General features: G+C 37.8%; 1 protein-coding gene across 1 annotated transcript in view; it reads right to left on the reverse strand.

Annotated features, from left to right (window-relative positions):
• The window catches only part of LOC103470916 (perforin-1-like), a 192,613-nt gene extending 187,660 nt beyond the window's left edge, over positions 1-4,953 (reverse strand). The window contains exons 1-2 of the mRNA XM_008420391.2: positions 4,938-4,953; positions 2,329-2,416 (exon numbers count right to left, since the gene is read on the reverse strand). The gene's annotated coding sequence lies outside the window, so the exon portion shown is untranslated. The remainder of the gene's footprint in view (positions 1-2,328; positions 2,417-4,937) is intronic.
• Between the last annotated feature and the right edge of the window lie 4,965 nt (positions 4,954-9,918).

The following is a 9,918-nucleotide window of genomic DNA, read 5'->3' on the forward strand; positions in this document are numbered from 1 at the left end:
AGCTGCAACTGATCCAGAAGCTGCTGCTGCTGTTCTGACTAAAACCAGGAAGATAGAGCACATAACACCAGTTTTAAAGTCCCTACACTGGCTCCCTGTAGCTCAAAGAATAGACTTTAAAATACTTAGTTTATAAATTACTGAAAGGTTTAGCACCACAATACCTTAAAGATTTGTTATTGCTGTACCAACCGTCTAGACCCCTCAGATCCTCTGGTTCTGGTCTGCTCTGCATCCCCAGAACCAGAACCAAACAAGGAGAAGCAGCATTCCGCTTCTATGCACCACAAATCTGGAACAAACTTCCAGAAAACTGTAAAACAGCTGAAACACTGGGTGCCTTTAAAAATCAACTTAAAACCTACCTGTTTAGAGTTGCTTATGGCTGAATTAGGATTAGAGTGCCAGTTTTGATGTCTTTGATGTTTTTAATGTTTTTATCTTTACTTTTTATTTCCTTATTCTCACTGTTTGTTTTAATGAAGGTTTTAAGGTGTGAGTACCCTTGTTAGATGGCGTTCTAACTAAAACTCTGAGGGTTTAATGTTTTTATCTTTTTTATTATTATTTTTATTTGTTTTAATCTTTTTCAAAATCCTTTTCTCTTTCTCACTGTTTATTCCTGTTTTTATTTTAATTATGTAAAGCACTTTGAAATGCCTTGCCGCTAAAATGTGCTATACAAAATAACTGATCAGGGATGCATATGTAAAAATGTGCAAAAAAAAGTTCAAATGCATGTATGAATTACATGGACATGCTGCTAACACAGGACTTCAATCTGAATTGAATACAAGGGCAGAGTGCCTTCTCCGGCTCAGGGGGGTCGTCCTGCCTCAAGTAGAGGAGTTTAAGTATCTGGGGATCTTCTTCACAAATGAGGGAAAAAGGGAGTGGGAGATCGACAGGCAGATTGGGATTGGGCAGCGTCTGCCATGAAGCAGGCGCTGTACCGGTCCGTCGTGGTGAAGAGAGAACTGAGTCAAAAAGCGAAGCTCTCGATTTACCGGTCGATCTACGTTCCCACCCTCATCTATGGTCTAAAGCTTTGGGTCATTACCGAAAGAATGAGATCACGGATACAAGTGGCCGAAAAGGGTTTTCTCCGCAGGGTGACTGGGCTCTCCCTAAGAGATAGGGTGAGAAGCTCAGTCATCCGGGAGGGACTCAGAGTAGAGCCGCTGCTCCTCCACGTCGAGAGGAGCCAGTTGAGGTGGCTCGGGCATCTGGTAAGGATGCCTCCTGGACGCCTCCCTGGTGAGGTGTTCCGGGCACGTCCCACCGGGAGGAGGCCTCGGGGAAGACCCAGGACACGCTGGAGGGACTACGTCTCTCGGCTGGCCTGGGAATGCCTTGGGGTTCCCCCGGAGGAGCTCGAAGAAGTGGCTGGGGAGAGGGAAGTCTGGGCCTCCCTTCTGAAGCTGCTGCCCCCGCGACCCGACCCCAGATGAAGCGGAAGAAAATGGATGGAAGGATGGATGAATACAAGTCAGACTTAATGGTTGAATATTGTTTTAGCATATTGTGATTATTACATACCCATGTATTAAATACATTTAAATATTTATTGAAAAAAATTACGCATTTCATTCATACATGCATTTGAACTTTTATGTAAATATTTACGTTGTGTATCTCTGTTCAGTCTTTTTTTTTTTTAGCACAAGCTGATATCACATTTTTGAGTTAGAACATATTTGCTCATTGCTTATTCATTAATCTCATTTTATTCCCATTTTCTTATTCAATGTATTCCTTTAGTCTTATCAGTAGTTAGGTTACATGCCAGTAGTTAAAGAAATAAGTTATTCACACAATAATTCAGCTGTAAAGTTGGACTATTTAGTTAATAAATTCTCAGACTCGATTAGAAATAAGCATGTCAGTGATCATTCCTTGTGTGAAAAGTTTCTTAATTTCCTCATTAGATTCTGAGCTTGGCTTCATTAATAATAATAAATTATGGATTACAATTTGTAGCAATTAAATAAGACAAATGTTGAAGCAAGTTGTGATTCCCAATAATTTTGATGTCACCTTGTGAGGTAGCTACAACATTTTTGGTTTCCAGAATTCTGATCCCAAGCAATGAACAATCAACAAATGCAGCTTTGGAGATCCACAGATCTTTGATTTCAAGAAACAAGCCACACAATTCCACCACATTAATATCAATGAAATTAAATTCATAATAAAATTGCCTTCTTTAAACATTTTTTAGAACTCAATAAACACACAATATTTTTATTTGCTGCAGTGTATTCTAAGCAAAGATACTTTTTTTTCCTAGTAAATTTTATTTTCCTTTTGCATATTATAAAATCTTACCTGTTCCAAAGCAGACTGAAAAGAAGTTGAAACAAGCAATGTTTCTAAGTGTGCTGAGCTGAGAACTGTGGTTTCTGAAGCAGCAGTCCTGGGGAGATAATAATTCATACAGAACATTGTGTAAAGGTCAATTGAATGTAGTTACTTTGTTTCTTTTAACTGCCAGTAAAGGTTGAGGTTTTTATTTTGGCAGCGTTATGTATAAAGTATCTAAGCTAACAGAACAAACAGTGCCAACATAACTTTTTGTTCTATTAGACTATGCAGTTCTACTGGAATTGCAATGAAGGAAAGCTTTAACAGCAAGGCAGAAACAGGCATAAAAAGCAACTTAAATTTAGCTTCAGTCAATAATGAAACAAGGTAATGGCAACTGAAATTTAATTAAGTATTTTAATGAATGTAGTCTGCTGTTGACTTTCTAAAGGAAATAACTTGATCCTGCAGTTACTCCTGTGATGAATGCAGTTTTATGCCACCTGCTTCAGAGTAGTCAAAAGGTTATAACATCCAGCTGTATTTATTAGTACAAAGCATCCAGTAGATCTATTGTGTTGCACTCATAATACAGACAGTTCTTCAGTTTTGATAATTAGATTTGCCCCTGTCTGTGTCTATTTTTCTTGGAATTGTTCTCTCTGGATCAGCCGGGCTTTAGTGCACAGAGAAACCATTACATAGTTTCTTCCAGTTTCTTCTTCTTGTTACAACTTTACAACTGACACTACTTTTGCTGCAGAAAAAGTCACATAGCACGCATCTCTAATTTTGTAAAACTTCTATGCTTGAACAAAAAAACTAGGCATGACGTTTTAAACAATAAAATTAATAAGACAAATAAAATGTATTAAATAAATGAATAAAAGAGTGTTTTATCCATAACTTAAAAAAACAAAATAATTTAAATAAAATACTTCTGGGGTGCAACAACCTCTACCACAAAAAAGTTGCCTAAAAACATCTTAAGATTCTTAACAATATAGAACAAAGATATCCTCAAGAAATAGGACTAAAGGTAAATTAACAAGGCRAGTAATTTAACAGATATTACAATATTGCAGTTTGTGTATGCCATCTTTATTAACTGTTGTCAGCTGATGTGATGCAACACACATAACAGACTTCTCGTTTCAAAAAGTTGCATTTGTTTGGCCTTAACTTTATCTTTCATTGTCTCTGTTGTTGCAGGACCTGCCTTACATGTTGGATGTGTTGTTCAAAGGTGGAACTAAACACTAATACATCATCCAGGTAAGGTGAACAAATTTCATCTCTGAATTACCCCAGGCATCCTTCCATGTAGTGGTGAAAAGCAGCTGGGGCGCATTTGTCAGTCCAAATGGGATTCCAACAGATTTGTACATTCCCCAAGGTGTTATAAAGGCTGTATGTGTCCTTCAGGCCATAATTCGGGTTCCAGCACCAACTGTGAACCACATAGCTAATTATGGGGTGGTCAAGGTTACTGCTTGCAACCAGGATGGGGACCCAGAAAGGTTTTTCTATCATTCTAGATATATTATTTTGGTAAAAGGTGACAATGACTCTTATCCATCCTTCATATGGTATTTCTGTTCCATTTGAAATCCAGTATTCCTTTTTCAAGCAGTTCCTCCTCACATTCATACTCACTCATGCTCACAGACATGTTCCTATATTGATTAACTAGCTGTAGGCCACCTTTGTTGCTTGCACATAACTTGTATGATGAAAATGTGTAATAGTGCATACAAATGGCAAGGTTTTCCCCAGTGTATTCTAAGCCCAACAGCCCGCTATGCTTTTATCTTTGTGAACGAAGAATTACGTGTTGGATTTACATCTCAACAAGCTGCCCAGTGTTTGGCTCTGTCTTCCCTTTAATTATATGTATGTGGTCCCTGTTGGCCGGTGCATTAGTGGTTAACCAAACAGCGCTAATAACTTATCATGCAGGTTCAGCCCGGTGAGGAGCTTTCGCACTCACCTCATAGTCACGCATCATGCTGGCTTCATATTATTTTATTATTATGTTTAGTATTATTCTTCTGGTTGCATCAAACCATACCAAATGCTTTGTCCACTTAGTCAGCCAGAGTTTATGTGTGCAGAGATCTGAAAATCTTTTCCCATAAATTTGAGCAACCAAAACTGTTTCTGTGGAGCTCATAAAAAACTCAATAAACACGAAATGAAAGAGCTACTAAAGTCACATTAGCGGAATTAAATTAAATCTCCCATTTGTTATTAATCTCTGTGTAGTTAAGAGGATTTAACTCATCATGCAGGGCCAGTCCAAGGTCGTATGAGGCCTTGAGCAGAATTGGACTGAAGGGCCCCTCTTGCTGGTAAAAACATCAGCACCTTTAACACCTTCTGTGTTAGATTAAATGAAATCTGGGAAAGGGGGAGTAGCGTAATTGGCCAACTTTTTAATACAAAAACACGGTGGACCGCCGATGGACCGTCTCTGTGCCCCGACCACCGGATTTAGCAAGTTTCTGAAAGAAACCCTGAATGGTGTGCTTCCACATGAGGCCCTTTCATTCTGTCCAAAGCTCTGTTGAACTCATTAATCCATTGAACAAACTTATAAGTGAATTAGTCCAGGCATCTAAAGTGTCCCTCACCTTCCTTTGAACAATTCCTCGTTTCACTGTTCCAGGTGGCCATGTGATTTAGTCTGATGTCCACTGTCCTTGGTCATCCATCTGTATATAGTCCCCAAGATCCATCTCCTTTTGAGCACACAACACACAAGCAGAAAAATAGCAATTACTATTACTACAGTCAAGATAGAGTTAACCCTAACTTGACTGCAAAAAATTGGGTCAAGGTAGAGACCTTTCCATGAAGGTCATAGAATGGCCTTCAGGCTTTCCAGAACCTCCATGCATGTTCTGTCCTGCATTATCTTTACTTCCACTTTCAGTTTACTAAGCCTGGTCATTACTGTTTTAATTGTGTGTTTTGGTGGGGTATCCATAGGAATGTATGTGCAGCATTGATTTGCGAACATATGGCAAACTTCTCCCACATTAGCCAAAATTCAATTGGCTAGACATCTGTTTTGTCTTGCCATTCTGCTCATTTCATGGAGTTGCTCTCCTGGGCTCATAAATCCTTCAGCAGTAAAATGTATCATTTTCTGTTGGATATAATAAACATAGTTAATCCATTCAACATTTTGTTAACTGTAACTATTAAGAGAGGAAAAATTCTAGAACTTTAAAAACCTTTTGACTCGTTATATCCTCTCTTATGCCCGGATTCAGAAAAATGCTGTGCGCAAAGACTGAGATCACACAGAGATAACAGCGTCACAATAATCAGCATTTATTCAAGACAGATGCATACTATCACCAGAAAAGCACATCACATAATATCAGAAAACTCAGAGCACAAAACAACACATGAATTTACCTGAGAGAGGAAAAAAACAAAAGATGGAAACGAGAAACAAAAAGCAAAGACGTCTTTGGAGAATTGCAAGAGCAAATCTAATTTGTTACTTGTATGTAGAAAGTTTTATAGTAAAGGCGTATTCTTATCTTTAATTTATTCAAATAAGGCGTATCTTTGCTCATGCAACCAGGAGCTTTCTCTGACCCTCTCTCTATCTCCTTACTATTTGTTCCCACGATCTAAAGCCATTTGTCCCCCTTTATCTAAATAAAGTGGAAGCAGAGCTTCTCCTGAACTCCTGCTGATTTATGGATTTTCACGGATCTGTGTGAAAAGCTGGAACTTCTCCTGATTGTTTTCCCAGACAGAGAAAGGGCAGATCAAAGATCTTAGCAAATGATCTGCTGTAACTACAGGTAAAATAAAGGTCAATAGGCCAGAATAAGTTATTAATTTTAAAACTATAATTAGGCTATTTCAATAAAGACATGTTAAGTTTAAAACTAGCATATTCTAAATGTATTTTCTTAACATAACCCAAGGTAAGATGGATTCAAATCCTGCAATAATTTTGTATTGTGCTTTAAATTTGTCTGGAATTCCTCTTGGTTGACCTGTAAGATTCAGATATATTCCTTCATTTGACCCATAATCCCCCAGGGATTATGAAGCCCTGTTTTATTGTCATGCATTCCTACTAAATCGTTAACTCCTTCATAAACTAGGGTTGCTGGTACTTTCATTCCAACCAGAGCACAAAGGCCCACCCATTTTAGGAGTAAGGTATTGATTAAAATGTTATCACAACACATTGTCAWAATGGSAGCTATTAGCTTGAYSAMATGCAGAACATATACAGGAGACCATCAAATCAGATAAATAAACTTTATTTTGAACAGAACAATGAGTGTAGTGTGTGATTCTTGTCCTGGAGCAACTGGATCAGGATCGTCTGAGTTCTGAAGGTAGGGGAAATGAGAGGAAAGAAGGGAGTTTGAAATGAGATTGCGAAGGTGACTGAATAAAGCTTACTGAGTGAATCGAGGTTTATCTGCCACAAGGAGAGGTCGGGTCACTGGAATTTGGGTTGCTTGTGGGTGAAAGAGATGTCCGGTATGGGATCAGACGATTGGAAAAGTTAGAGAGATTTCTGAAGGTTGCAGATGGAAGTTTCCGGCTCAAGACCATGGCCTTGGATTTGGAGGTACTAGTCCTCTTCCCGGCCGCTTCACACTCGGCTGCGAACTGCTCCAGTGAAAGCTGTAGATCACGACCTGATGAAATCAATAGGACCACATCATTGAATAGACCTTGCCAGGTAGGCTTAAGAGTGTAACCTCTCTGCAATTGGAGCATACCCTCTGGTCCCCCTTTTTAAATCGTGTAGCAGGATGAAGCCTGCCCCAGGATTGAGGACACCTAATTACCTCATAATGGGTGTGGATCATAAAGGGAGACTCTCACCTGTTTTCTTTATGCCTGCATTTGGTTGTGCTTCAGTAGGAAGGTCACTTGGTTAACTTGCAGTGGCCATAACTCTAACATCAGTAAGTAATGTTTCTCCTCCTGTTTAAGATCTGCAATCTGTTTGTTAACTCCAATTGTTTAAATTTAGAAACTGCCTGAAGTCTCCTGCTTTGTACTGGGGTGTGGTTGTAATTTACCCTCCCCAGTTCAGCTTGGCAACATAAAACGTGTATGTATTTTTTATCGCACCCATGCAATTCAATAGCACATAAATGACAACTATTTATTTAAAGAAAGTACTGGCAAGCTGATTCTCCTGCTGTTTTGGCCAGAAGGGACTTTCTGGTCAGGGTGGAGTCATCCAGCTCTAGTTGGTGACAATGGCTTCCTCCACCTTTTACCATTTTCCAAATCACCTACTTATCTGTAACTTCATTTCAGACATAATGCTGCTGCAGCTCGCTGGAGACACTGCTGATTTGTTTTTCTGCTTTGTTTTCTCAAGTTTTTTTGTTTGGTTCCTTAGTTTTGTGCTTTTTGTCTAAATTTGTTTATTTTGGGTTATTTTATTGTTCTGTGTGGCCTCCGGCCTTGCTGCAGATGGCAGCCTTGGTTTTTTTAGATTACTTAAAGCATTGATTTTTAATGTCTGAGGTTAGGGGTAACCTCATTTTAGCACTTGTTCCTGTTTAATGTGTAGTCTTTGTTTTCTTTATTTACTTTGTTTAACCTCACCCTTTTGTCTCCAGGCTGAGAGCTGAAGGTGGTGGGGGGGCATCAAGAGGGGCTGGATCTGTGTGCTGTGTGAGTGACCGGTGTTGGGATTTCTTCATGATTGTCTGTTCACAAGTGCTTGGGGTGATTTATTCATTTGGTTTAGGAACTAGTTCTCCACATTTGGACTGCCCTCCCCCTCCTGGTAGGCCTCAGTGCTGTTCACTTCCCTTCCCATTGTGGTTCTTTACATTTTAATTGTCTTGTTAAACACGGAAATTTTTTTTGTCTTTTTAATTGTTATTAGAATAAAGCCATAATATTACAAGAATACAGTCATATGACAATAGAGTTGTAATAGTGTGAGAACTCCAACACAAAAATTGGTGAAGTGATACTATGATATAGGTTTTACAGATAATGCTTAATAGAAATACTGGATCCTTTAACACATTAGCATGAAATTATAAGAAGCAAGACTTTGAATCGATCATGTTAACATTAGGTCTTGATAAATTTAAACTTTTTTTACAATGGCGTATTTGGGCCATGGTAGGTAGAAAATCTGAATACATTTCTGAAATTTTTTTTTTTTGATCAATCTCAGAAATGTTAGTTCTTCTTATTTTCTAATTTAATTTTTGACTTTTGGAGTTCAGAAATTTATGGGATTTTTTTTTCTAGAAAATTTCTGAGATCCTCAGAAATTCTGAGTTTTCGGTACTCAATTTTTCTATCTTTAGTGGTCCTAATGCACTGTTATTTTTTTCTCAATTAAACAACTTTTTTTCTGGTAAGATTGCATATTCTTATATTTCGAGAAGATTCTTGTAATGAAACAAAATCTCTGTAGGCTGGTCCTTAATTGATTGATATAAAAGCCACTTTTTGAAATTATTTTCTCTCACTCGTAATTTCTTGTTTTACAAAAGAGAGCAAGAAGAAAAAAATGGATTAACATTGGATCTAGTACAAAAAATATTTTACTTTTAAGCTCTTTTGCCCAGCCCTACTGGAGGGTCATTAGAGAAATTTACACTCATTTACCACCAGTCAACTCTATATTATGCGGGTTTTTTTTGTTTTTGCTTTTTTTTAACCCAATTTAAGCCTCTTGGACTCTGATAGCTGCTTTGGCTTCACACATTCAGAGCAAGGCTGTTACAGTGGACTCCCTCAATATTTAATTATTTTGGCTTCTGCAGAATCACAATGTTTGGTTTTATGCTACAGAAATTGAACTTTGAAGAGCTAGTTTGTGTGCACGTCTATTTTTTTAAATTACTTGCAGCAGACTGTTTGACTTTTGATCAGTTTTGAACATTTTAGGACGGTTATTTTAGAGATGATATAGGACACAAGTGACATAGGAGCAAACAGTGAGAGAAGCTGGATGTTTTTAAGAATAAGTACCGTTTCCTCAAAGGTAGGACTGAGAGGACTGGAAGCTGCTGTGGTTTTTGCTGCCTATTCCAAATACTATGAGAGATGGAGTTACAGTTATCCTACTAATTTATTTTGTAAACACATTCCAATATAACAGATTTGAAAGAAATTTCAAACAAGCAATCCTAATGATGTGTCCAGTGTTAGGCCAGAACGGAAAGATGATTTTTTTTCTCTCTGTTTTGCAAAAGGATTAAGGTCAAGGTCTTCTAAAAGAAAACTGTGAAACTGTGGTGCCTGCACCTTTTATGTAGGAAATAAGAATTAAAAAACATTAAACATTCTGACTCATGAGATATCTTCACTATTTGAAAGACAACTAAATTATGAAAGATAATTTCAATTAATAAATTTAATCAGCACTTCTTGATTTTAACCATAAAACTGTAAGAAAACAATGATCAAATTGAAAAATATGTCCCCTGGTTCTCCGCTTTGCTGCATACAGAAGGTCTTGACCAAATAGTTTTGTGACACATCCTGTAACGTAACTACGTTGTGTTCTTTAATAGTAACACATATAAGTCATAATTCATAGAACTAATACAAGATTTGTCAAAAATATACAAAGTCAACAAC

This window comes from Poecilia reticulata, linkage group LG1 (assembly GCF_000633615.1).
Source record: "Poecilia reticulata strain Guanapo linkage group LG1, Guppy_female_1.0+MT, whole genome shotgun sequence".
NCBI classification, from domain to species: Eukaryota; Metazoa; Chordata; class Actinopteri; order Cyprinodontiformes; family Poeciliidae; genus Poecilia; species Poecilia reticulata.